Raw genomic sequence first — 12,213 nt, forward strand, 5'->3', positions numbered from 1 at the left:
AACCATCTGAAACACAGTTTAACCATTTATGAAATGTAAAAGGCTTAAAAGATATTAATATGATTAAGTACACTGAATTATACACTGTTGTGCTAGAATATTAGGACATAAAACAGGCATAATTTGTCATTTAATGAAGAGATAACCATTTTCTAACAGTTCTAAACTCAACAGAAAGCTCCACTTCAGTCTATTGGCAGCTAACTAATCAAAATATTGTATTATTCTTTCTAATCAACAGTATTTTCTTCCTTAACTTTTGTTAAAGAAACTTTACACATGAATGCTTATTTACCAGTCATCAGAACATTTATACCTAATATTAAGCTGTATTCCATAATTTTATAATAAAGGGACCACATTGTTTCCAAAAAAAGAAAGAAAAAAAAAGCCCAGGCTCTTCCTGATTAAGTGTTTACACAATAAATTTATTCGCATTTCTCTAGTCTTTGAGATTCACTATAGTGTTTAATAATGTCAGTATGCCTATTACAAATAAAAAATGTGGAAAAGCTTTTGAAAGTACCTAACTTACTTGGACTAGAGAAAATACAGGTTCCCTACAAAGCTGTACAGGATAATCCTTAACTTTACACATACTTTTCCTTCCTCCTTTAGTACTATTTTCAAGGAATAGCTGGTTGGATTAATTTTCAAGCTTATGACAAAGCATGTAGGTTGGCTTTCCTATCGCCCATTTCAAGCTACCTTCCTGTACCTTCCACTTAGTGAGGATTTTTGTTATTCCATGTGTGCATTCTGTATAGGGAAGAGTATACTAGCTTGTTATCTGGACCTCTTTAAAAGAAGTCTTTCAGTCTAATAACAAGATATTGTTACATATTAGTAGTATTATTAGTATTAATAGTGATTTTTAGCAACTAAAATTTTCTAGTTTAGAAATATGTATTAGATTAAGCAATATGGCTAAAATTTTTAATTGAATACCATAAAATCAGATTCATATATGTAATCCTCTTATGTATCACCACTTTCCTAAATAACTTTTTATTCTTTTAGTAAGTCACAGAATCATCTCCACTGATATTAAAAAATATTTGACAAGGTTAAACTTGTTTCCATGATAAAAGTCCAGGGGACATAAGGATGTTAGATAGAGCTAACATCCAAATAATGTAGATTTTATGCAAAATACCTGTGGCAAACATTCCACTAAATAGAGAAAAACATTTCCTCTATAACCAGGAATAAGACAAAGAGTCCCACTCCCCCCACTCTTATTGATTATAATGCATGAAGTTTAATTGTAGCAATTATATAAGTAAGAAAAGATGTAAAAGAAACGCAAATAGAAAAGAAATTAAAATATACTCATTTGCCTATGATATAATTTCATAATTTAAAGACTATACAGAATCTATTAGAAAATTCTGGGATGTAATAAACAAAAAAATTAAAGGATTTAAAGTCATTAAAAATATAGAATGAACACCCAGAGAAAGAAAAATAGAAAACTATCTCAACTTAAATAACCAAAAACTACCAACAAATTGTAGGTATAATGTTTTGTATGTTGTGTAAAGTTTTTCCTTGTATCATTCAAATACTGATTTCACTATCCCACTATCTTGTTCCAATAGAAATGTAATGTTTATGTTAAAAATCTCCTGTCGCAAGATTGTGTAAACAATGCTCATCATTTATTCTCTGCCTGTCTAAAAGCTGTAGAAGCCAATAACTAGACAATAGAGAGAATAGGGCAGGATTTCCACCAGCCAGGGGAATGAAACAGAGAAAGAGCAAAAGAGGATCAACCATGAGGAAGGGGTTCTGAAGACATCCTGGGAGAAAACACCGAAGCCCAAAGAGCAAGACCAATCATAAAATACAAATATCTCTGTGAGTTTGTCTTGGAAGCATCCAGCTTATCCTACAGGAATAGAATAGATAAATGACTGCCCAAGTTTTGTGCTGTTGAGCTTTCTTAAACAAATTCAGTAATTTCATTCTCATTCATTTGGGGACTAACCAGGGGTAGAGAAGAAGACATGCATAAAATACTACAACAATAAATTATCTAGAAATTAATAAACTCAGTCAAAAGTAAAGAAGACCACTACAATAACACTTTAAGATAAGGCAAAAGTAAGTTCAAGAGGACACTAGACAACGGAGAGAACATTCATGCTCCTGGGGTGCCCAAAATGATACCCTAAAAGCGATCTTTTAATCAAAATTAACCTGCATATTTAATGCAATATCCATGAAATTTCAATGCTATATTTCACAGATCTAAATAAAATTATAATTCTAGTAGAACCATAAAAGAACACAACTAAACAAAAAAGTCCTAAGTTGTAGGAACACAGCTGGAAATGTAATATTGAATGAGCTTGAAATACAAACCAAAGCTAAAGTGATAAAGAGCACAGTATTGGCAGAAAAACAGAAAGGTAGCCCAAAGAAAATGAACAGAGGACCGGGAAGAAGTCAAAGTCAACAAAGCTATGGCTACTTTACATTTGACAAAAATGTCAAAAAATACTATGGAAAAACATTAATACATTTAACAAATGATGCTGGAAAAAATTCAAGATAATGAAATTAGATCCATATCTTTCACACATATATTCAAAATGGGTCAAAACTGTAAATTACTTTCTTATGTTTAGTCAATGTTTTCCTTTTTAATGTTTCTCAGTCTCTATTATCTTGATCACAAAATTTTTATCAATCTAATATTTTGAGGTATACTGTTATTGGAAATAATATAGTCAACTGAGAATTATATTACTATATTTCATTCATTATAAGATACAGCATATATTTGGGGCTCTTATACTTTAATTATTAGTATGTATATGTGTATATGTATGTATGTCCAGTAAACTATATATTCAACTGAGTTGTATAGTCAACTGAGAATTATATTACTATATTTCATTCATTATAAGATACAACATATATTTGGGACTCTTATACTTTAATTATTAGCATATATATATATATATATATGGAGAGAGAGAGAGAGAAAGAGAAAGTTACACAGTCACATATACACATGTGTGTGTGTGTGTGTGTGTGTGTGTATGAGTGTGTGTGTGCTTATAAATTTATAAATACAGCCTTCTGGGTTCACTTAATTTTGCTTATATGCTTTGTTTCTAGGGCTGATTGCTTGGGATTGGATAACCTATCAACAGGCTAATGCCTAGAGAAGACTGATACTTTCTTAGCAGCCTACAAGTCTTCTATAGGAATGTAAGATTCCCACCACATGTATTAGCATATCACGTAGTGATGTAATTTTCATATTCTCATATTGGTTCTCTGACCTGTCGAGTGAGGGCTATTATGGTTGGAAAGGCAAAATGGAAGCCTTTAGAGTTGCCTCTGCCAAAGAAAATAGTGAATCAAAAACAATATCATATTCCTGGAGTAATTGCAGAAATTACTGCCACAATCAAGGATTTGAAAGATGCAGGGGTGGTGGTTCCCACCACATCTCCCTTTAACTCTCCCATCTGGCCAGTGCAGAAGACAGATGGATCATGGAGGATGACAGCTGACTATCGAAAATTAAATCAGGTAGTAACTCCAATTGCAGCTGCTGTACCACATGTAGTTTCGTTACTTGAGCAAATTAACACATCTCCTGGAACCTGGTATGCAGCTATTGACCTGGCAAATGCCTTCTTCTCAGTGCCTGTACATAAGGACCACCAGAAGCAATTTGCTTTCAGTTGGCAAGGCCAGCAATATACCTTTACAGTTTTGCCTCAAGGATATATTAACTCTCCTGCCCTGTGTCATAACTTAGTTAGAAGGGACCTTGATCGTTTGTCTCTTCCACAAAATATTACATTGGTGCACTATATCGATGATATTATGCTGATTGGACCAAGTGAGCAGAAAGTAGCAACCACTTTGGATTCATTGGTAGCACATATACGTATCAGAGGATGGTAAATAAATCCAACCAAGATTCAAGGACCATCTACTTCAGTGGAATTCTTAGGAGTACAGTGGTGTGGGGCATGCAGAGATTATTCCTTCTAAGGTGAAAGATAAGTTATTGCCCAGTGGGCACATGAACAAAGTGGCCATGGTGGCCGAGATGGAGGTTATGCTTGGGCTCAGCAACACAGACTTCCACTCACCAAGGCTGACCTGGCTACAGCTGCTGCTGAATGCCAGATCTGCCAACAGCAGAAACCAACACTGAGCCCCAGATATGGCACCAGTCCTCGAGGTGACCAGCCAGCAACCTGGTGGCAGGTTGACTATTTTGGACCACTTCCCCCATGGAAAGGACAGCATTTTGTTCTTACTGGAGTAGATACTTTTTCTGGTTATGGATTTGCCTTTTCTACACGTAATGCTTCTGCCAAAACCACCATCCGTGGACTCACAGAATGCCTTATCTATTGTCATGGTATTCCACACAGTATTGCTTCTGACCAAGGAACTCATTTCACAGCCAGAGAAGTGCGACAGTGGGCCCATGATTATGGAATTCACTGGTCTTACCATGTTCCACATCATCCTGAAGCAGCTGTTCTGATAGAAAGATGGAATGGCCTTTTGAAGACATAGTTACGGCGCCAATTAGGTGGCAACAGCATGGAGGGCTGGGGCAGAGTTCTTCAGAAGGCAGTATATGCTTTGAATCAGCGTTCAATATATGGTACAGTTTCTCCCATAGCCAGGATCCATGGGTCCAGGAATCAAGGGGTGGAAAAGGGAATAGTTCCACTCACTATCACTCCTAGTGACCCTCTAGGAAAATTTTTGCTTCCTGTCCCCACAACTTTAGGTTCTGCTGGCCTAGAAGTTTTGGTTCCAGAGGGGGGAGTGCTCCTACCAGGAGCCACAAGAAACATTCCATTGAACTGGAAACTCAGACTTCCCCCTGGCCATTTTGGGCTTCTAATGCCCTTAAACCAACAGGCTAAGAAAGGAATAACAGTGTTAGGAGGGGTAATAGATCCAGATTACCATGGAGAAATTGGATTGCCTCTCCACAATGGAGGTAAGCAGGACTATGTCTGGAGTGCAGGAGATTCCCTAGGGCGTCTCTTAGTACTACCATGTCTTGTGATTAAAGTCAATGGGAAACTACAACAGCCTAATCCAAGTAGGATGTCAAAGGACACAGACCCATCAGGAATGAAGGCATGGGTCAATCCTCCAGGAAAAGAGCCAAGACCTGCTGAGGTGCTTGCCGAAGGTGAAGGAAATACAGAATGGGTAGCAGAGGAAGATAGTTATAAATACCAGCTAAGGCCACGTAACTAGTTGCAGAAACGAGGATTATAAGTAATATGAATGCTTCTATCTTATTTTGTTGAAGATATATTTGTCTTTACTTTCAATCCCTTTAACATCAATTGGTATTGAAACACTAAAAGAATGTTCCCAAGGGACATTTCCCCATTGTAAATTTACAAATGCGTTTGCAATTGTATGAGGAATAGTTATATCATGTTAGGCGTATTCACAATCTTGTTATTGTTTCATGTGGACATGAGATATTATCTGTGTCAAGTTTACAAGGGGTGGATTGTAGTGGCTATTCCTGGTTGTCAACTTGACTATATCTGGAATGAACTACAGTCTAGAATTGGAAGGCTCACCTATGATCCTAATTTGGAAGCTCAGAGATATAAGTTTCTGACCTGGATCTTGGCCTGGAGACCTTCAAGCATAGTAGCTAAGACAAGGAGATCTCTGAGTTCAAGATCATTTGGGATTAAAGGCATGGCTGCACACACCTACAGCCTTTAATCTGGGCTACACCCTCTGCTGGAGATATATAAGGACATTGGAAGAAGGAAGATTCTCTCTCACTCTTCCTTGCCTGCTTGCTTCCTGGGACTGAGAAACTGCTAGATCCTTGCACTTCCATCCACAGATGCTGCTGATCATTGTTGGGGAGTGGGACTATAGACAAATCCCCTAACTATATAAAGACTATCCATAGGTTCTATGACTCTAGAGAACCCAAAGTAATACATATATATATATATATATATATATAGAGAGAGAGAGAGAGAGAGAGAGAGAGAGAGGAGAGAAAGAGAAAGTTACACAGTCACATATACACATGTGTATGTGTGTATGTATGTGTGTGTGTGTGAGTGTGTGTGTGCTTATAAATTTATAAATACAGCCTTCTGGGTTCACTTAATTTTGCTTATATGCTTTGTTTCTAGGGCTGATTGCTTGAGATTGGATAACCTATCAACAGGCTAATGCCTAGAGAAGACTGATACTTTCTTAGCAGTCTACAAGTCTTCTATAGGAATGTAAGATTCCCACCACATGTATTAGCATATCACTTAGTGCTGTAATTTTGGGTAGTATTGTTTAGGCAACCATGTTGTTCAGATTTCATGGAGATAGCTGCCTTATCATATATAGACAACATATTTTTGCAGGCTATCTTGGGCATCTGGGACTTTCAGCTCACTTTTCCATAATGCATTCAAATCCTTATGTGTGGAGATTATATTGTACATGTATCAACTCAATATAGACATTCACAGTCAGTAATAGGTTCTCATTTAATGGCAATTTTCATACTGTAGTCAACACCTTCACATGGGTAGTGGGATGGGTTTATAGTGTGTAATATGAATTTCTTCCTATTGAGCAGGCTTAAGTCCACTTATGTGGCTGTTGATTGTCCTCAAGATATAAATATCTTTGTTTTACCTTTGGGAATAATATCTTGCTGTGCTGGTCATTATTGTGGTTCATAGAAGTTGCAGATAATGCAGACTCTTGATTACTTTTCTCTCTTGGTATCTTGTATAGTAACTTCTAGTATTATAAGAGCTAACCATCAATAAATAGGTTTTCAGATCCAATCTCTCTAGATTAATACAATTTCTGTGTCCAAAGTATGCTGTGCTTTCAGCAATAGAGTCTTACCTTAATTTCTTGGTGGAAACAAAGGAAAATGTAAGTAGTTTATAGAGATTTGGGGGTTACTCAGACTCCCTGGCCAACAAGTCAAACAGATTTTCTATGCCTGATGCTTGGGAGTTTTTGTTACTCTGTGGTTCATTAGGGCGGCATAATCATCCTTGGTGGTATAACTTTAAAATACACCCCCCCCACACACACACACAATGCCTTCCAATGCAAATATAGAAATCTTTTTCTTTAAAGTTTATATTTATTGTAAGAAAAACTTCAAATAGCATATGAACATGTATAATTCAATAATATCATCAAAACCTGAAGTCTTAATTTATCCTCTTGGCTACAAGGTAGCTCTTTGACTAGGGACTTATTCTAAGGCAATGGAAAATAAAAATAAATAAATAAACATTGCATGGCAGCATCATGTCTATATTTTATTCACCATGACACTAACTCTGCATTCTCTAAGTTTATATAGGTTAGCATTTACATACACACACATACATACATACATACATACATACAAATAATAATGAAAATATGAATTTGAAAGACAGAAGGGGGAATGTATGGGAAATTTTGAATGGAGATAAGAAAAATAATACAGCTATATTATAGTTTCAAAAAACAAAAGTAGTTTCTAAACTGAGAGATCTAGCGTGTGCTAACAATGACAAGCATGCTTAGCGAATAGTGAAAACAAAATAGTAATTAGACTACTCTGCAAGAAGGTTAAACTCCAACATTCTATGCCAATTGAATGATGTACAGTGTAAAGAACACTATTTTTAAATAAGCTGCAAATATGTTTAATTTTCTTTATTGATTATCCCAAATCATTGTAGAATTATTATCAGTACTTCTGACTGCTTAGGTAAACTTTCAAAATATTTTTTATTTGATAAATTCTTAATTTACATTTAAAATGATTTCCCCTTTCCTGAATACCCCCTCCCTAAAAATCCGATAAGACCTCTTCCCTCCACCTGTTTCCCCCATCCACCCCTTCCCACTTTCATGTTCTGGTATTCCCCTACATTGTTGCACTAAGCCTTTCCAGAACCAGCGGCCACTCCTTCCTTCTTCTTGGACATCATTTGATATGTGGATTGTGTCTTGGGTATTCCAAGCTTCGAGGCTAATATCTGCTCATCAGTGAGTGCATACCATGAGTGTTCTTTTGAGACTGGTTTGCTTCATTTAGTATGATGTTCTCCAGCTCCATCCATTTGTCTAAGAATTTCATGAATTCATTGTTTCTAATGGTTGAATAGTACTCCATTGTGTATATATATATACCACATTTTCATATCCATTCCTCTGTTGAAGGACATCTGGGTTCTTTCCAGCTTCTGGCTATTATAAATAGGGCTTCTATGAACATAGTGGAGCATGTATCCTTATTACATGCTGGGGGATCCTCTGGGTATATGCCCAGGAGTGATATAGCAGGATCTCCTGAGTTTTTAATCTTAGACATTCTGACTGGTATGAGGTGAAATATCAGGGTTGTTTTGATTTGCATTTCCCTAAAGTACTTCTGGGGGAATCCCAGACTTCAAGCATTACTACAGAGCAATAGTGTTAAAAACTGCAAGGTATTGGTACAGTGACAGGTAAGTGGATTAATGGAATAAAATTGAAGACCCAGAAATCAACCCACACACCTATGGTCACTTGATCTTCAACAAAGAAGCTCAAAACATCCAGTGGAAAAAAAGATAGCCTTTTCAGCAAACGGTGCTGGGTCAGCATGCAGAAGAAAGCGAATTGATCCATTCTTATCTCCTTGTACTAAGCTCAACTCCAAGTAGATCAAGGACCTCCACATAAAGCCAGACACACTGAAACTAATAGAAAAGAAACTGGGCAAGACCCTTGAGGACATGGGCACAGGGGGAAAGTTCCTGAACAGAACACTAATAGCTTATGCTCTAAGATCAAGAACTGACAAATGGGACCTCATAAAATTACAAAGTTTCTGTAAAGCAAAGGACACTGTCAAAAGGACAAAACAGCAACCAACAAATTGGGAAAAGATCTTCACTAACCCTACATCTGACAGAGGGCTAATATCCAATATATATGAAGAACTCAAGAAGTTAGACCCCAGAAAGTCAAATAACCCTATTAAAAATGGGGTACAGAGCTAAACAAAGAATTTTCACCTGAAGAACTTTGGATGGCTGAGAAGCACCTTAAGAAATGTTCAACTTTCAAAAATTTTAATATTCGTCTTACACATAAAAATCTTTATAATACATAGAACAGTATTGTATTAGCATATTCATATTTTTAAAATAATTTTGTTCTCTGCCAGTTAATTTTTATTGAAATAATTGGTTATCCAGAGATTCTAAAAAGAAAGAAGAAATGAGAGACAAGAAGAACTATTCCTTGAAGGCTACGCATTAACTGAGGCAAAAACTTAACAAATGAATACCCTGACAGGGAGCATTAAGAATCATGTAGAAACTTGTTTGGAAAAAAAAAAAAAAAAAGGTTTTCTGGCTTTCCCCAGACCTACTGATGCAGAAATTTTAGAGGCAATTTTAACCAAATTTTAAAAATACGTATTAAAAAATAATGGAACTATTTTAATTGTAGTGTCTGGCTCAACTATAGAGTTAAATGGAATTTGACACTGGCCTTCTGGTCTACCACTTAACAATTTTAGATAAGATAACTCTACCTTTTCTCTGTATTACTATTAAAGCTAATAATTTTCTGGATGTAGTAGACTTGCAGATAGCTAGAATTTGGATTCACACCCAAACATTATCCCCTCCTATTATTGGCTACGTCTCTTTCTACAGTGAAAAAGATAGACAAATGAAATTTTCTAAACTGAGCTTGTACCTTGTGATATCTCTTGATCTTCAAAAACATGCAGTGGAATCTTCATCCAGCAAGGTTAACAAAGCCACGAATTAGAGAACTGAGTCTCCTCTCTCTCTCCCGTGTGTGTGTGTGTGTGTGTGTTGCTGTATCCATAGTGCTTTCATTGGACTGAGATACTCAGATCTCAGTGTTATTATGCACACTATACATGCTCAATAAAAGTTTGTGGAACATAAACATATGGAGATCAAAAAAATAGGATACAATCAGACATGTACACAATGTGTCCAAGTTCTGGATGATTTTCAACTTCATACATGGTCCACTTAACAGTGGAGACAAAGAAAATGCCACCACTGTTAGTGTTAGTGTTAGTCACTGAAAAATAATGATGTCACTAAAGTGTTTAGATCTTTACAAGACAAACAATTTCTGTTGGTATAAATTTTGTTCTGTATTTCATTAGTGCTCTGTGATAACATTTAACACACAAAATATATTAAAACAAACTTTATAACTTTTCAGTAAATTCAACCCTTCTGTCTTACTAGGGAGTATCTATGGTCTATTTCATATTCCTTACCTTATAGATCCTGTCTTGGGAAAAGAAGTCCACTTAATTTTAAAATCATTTTGAAATTATGTGAAATAACATACAGAGACACATGCAAGAGTTGCTAATGTTTCTTTGAGGAGTCATGGGGCAAGGGAGAAAAAGAAGCAGATTAAGACAGTGCAGACATTTGTTATTTGAATAGCAGCAGGAATGGAAAACACATAGGGGTAACATTTTAAAGCTGTGTGTGGGAGGCACTTCCACAAAATATTTTGCCAACATGATTTCTGCGTACACCTCTCACACACTGCTTAGAGAATTTACACCAGAATAGAGATTCTCGACTTTTTTTTCTCTTGCAAGCTGTCTAGTCTATCTAATTAAAGTCCGCCAGCAAAATAGTATCAGGTGCTGACAAGATAAATGCCCCCTCTCCTTAGCCATAGGGAAGCAGAGGTATGCGTTTTCATTTTATTCGGCCACAATGGTGAAAAATAATTCCTTTCATCTGTGCTCTGGAGCACTCTCTGCTGATTGCTTTCTGCTAAGTTTTTCGGCCACCTCTAGTTGACAGTTTTGTTCTTTTTGGCTTATGTACAGCCACTCTATCTGAACACATTTATCAATATTTGATAAAATACACTTGAAGAGCATAAATCCTTATTTATGGTAATAATTTAAAAGCATATGAAGTTCTTTCAAAGTACGTATTATCGAACTGACTCTATTGTGAGGTTGATTTTCCTCTGTGTTTATTTACAAGATTTGAAAGCTCAAAGGAACTTTCCTGTGCAAACTTAATGGTCATGTTAGTATATAGACCCGTATTTACAGATAAACTGATTATAACCTGATTATATAGGATTATTCCCTGCTTTGATTTCAAACATACTTAAACCTCCACTGCAAAGTCTTTGAAATTTAAGAAATATGTGGATATGTCTGTCACATTTCTTTCAAAAGAGCTGTGGCATGGTGCCCTGCCATTATATGTAATTCTTCAATTAACTATATTCTATGGCCTAGTGACTTCTAATAGTGTCCTCCAAAATTCTGATGAATTTTGTTTAACTTCTTTCCTTTCAACATAGGCTAAGGGACAAAAAAATACTGTTCAATATTACCATTTCACTCAACATTATCAAAACTGGAAAAAAACTGACCCTTCACTGAAATGAAAATAGCATTACATTTCAATCTACATTAAGAGTAACAGAGGACATGATATTGGTAATTTCAATGTCTGGGCCTATAAATCAGACCTGCTGGTCATAAAGTACACAATGACCTTTTACATACAAGACCTTCATTGTCTACATACATCTCAAGCCTTTCTAGTCACATTCACTTACTGTTATAACCAGAATAAGACAAGAAATGTCTTCTGATTCCTCTGGTGTCATATGTAATTTCAAAAATTCTTTATATGATCCATTACAATACAACTAATACAGGTGGTTAAATGATTATATGTTCCCACTGGGAAATTTTAGTGAAAAGAGTAATAATTATACCAGGCCTAAAGTTGTGAAACAGAACTAGTCTAAGTATTTATGATTCTATTTCTAATCTCTGCTTCTCACTAATATATGACAAAAGCAGTCACTGATTGCACACAATATTATAACATACAGAATGGAAAATAGAAATTTTATTTTGATAAAGTGCCTTGTCTGGTAAGAATGATTGAATTAAATGAATATGAAATACTATATAAAGCATTTAAAATAAAAGAATGAGATATCAAATTATTTGTATAAGGTTATGAAACCACAGAGGAGAATTTAAGTTTCCTGCTAATTTTAATATGTGTGTGCATGCATGCATGAGAAAAAAGGAGATATGCATTGAGGGTGAGTGGCTGATACTTGGCTAGTGGTTGAAGAGTAATTAGAGACATGGTGAATGAAAGAGATGAAGCAAAA

Source organism: Apodemus sylvaticus, chromosome 5 (genome assembly GCF_947179515.1).
Source record: "Apodemus sylvaticus chromosome 5, mApoSyl1.1, whole genome shotgun sequence".
NCBI classification, from domain to species: Eukaryota; Metazoa; Chordata; class Mammalia; order Rodentia; family Muridae; genus Apodemus; species Apodemus sylvaticus.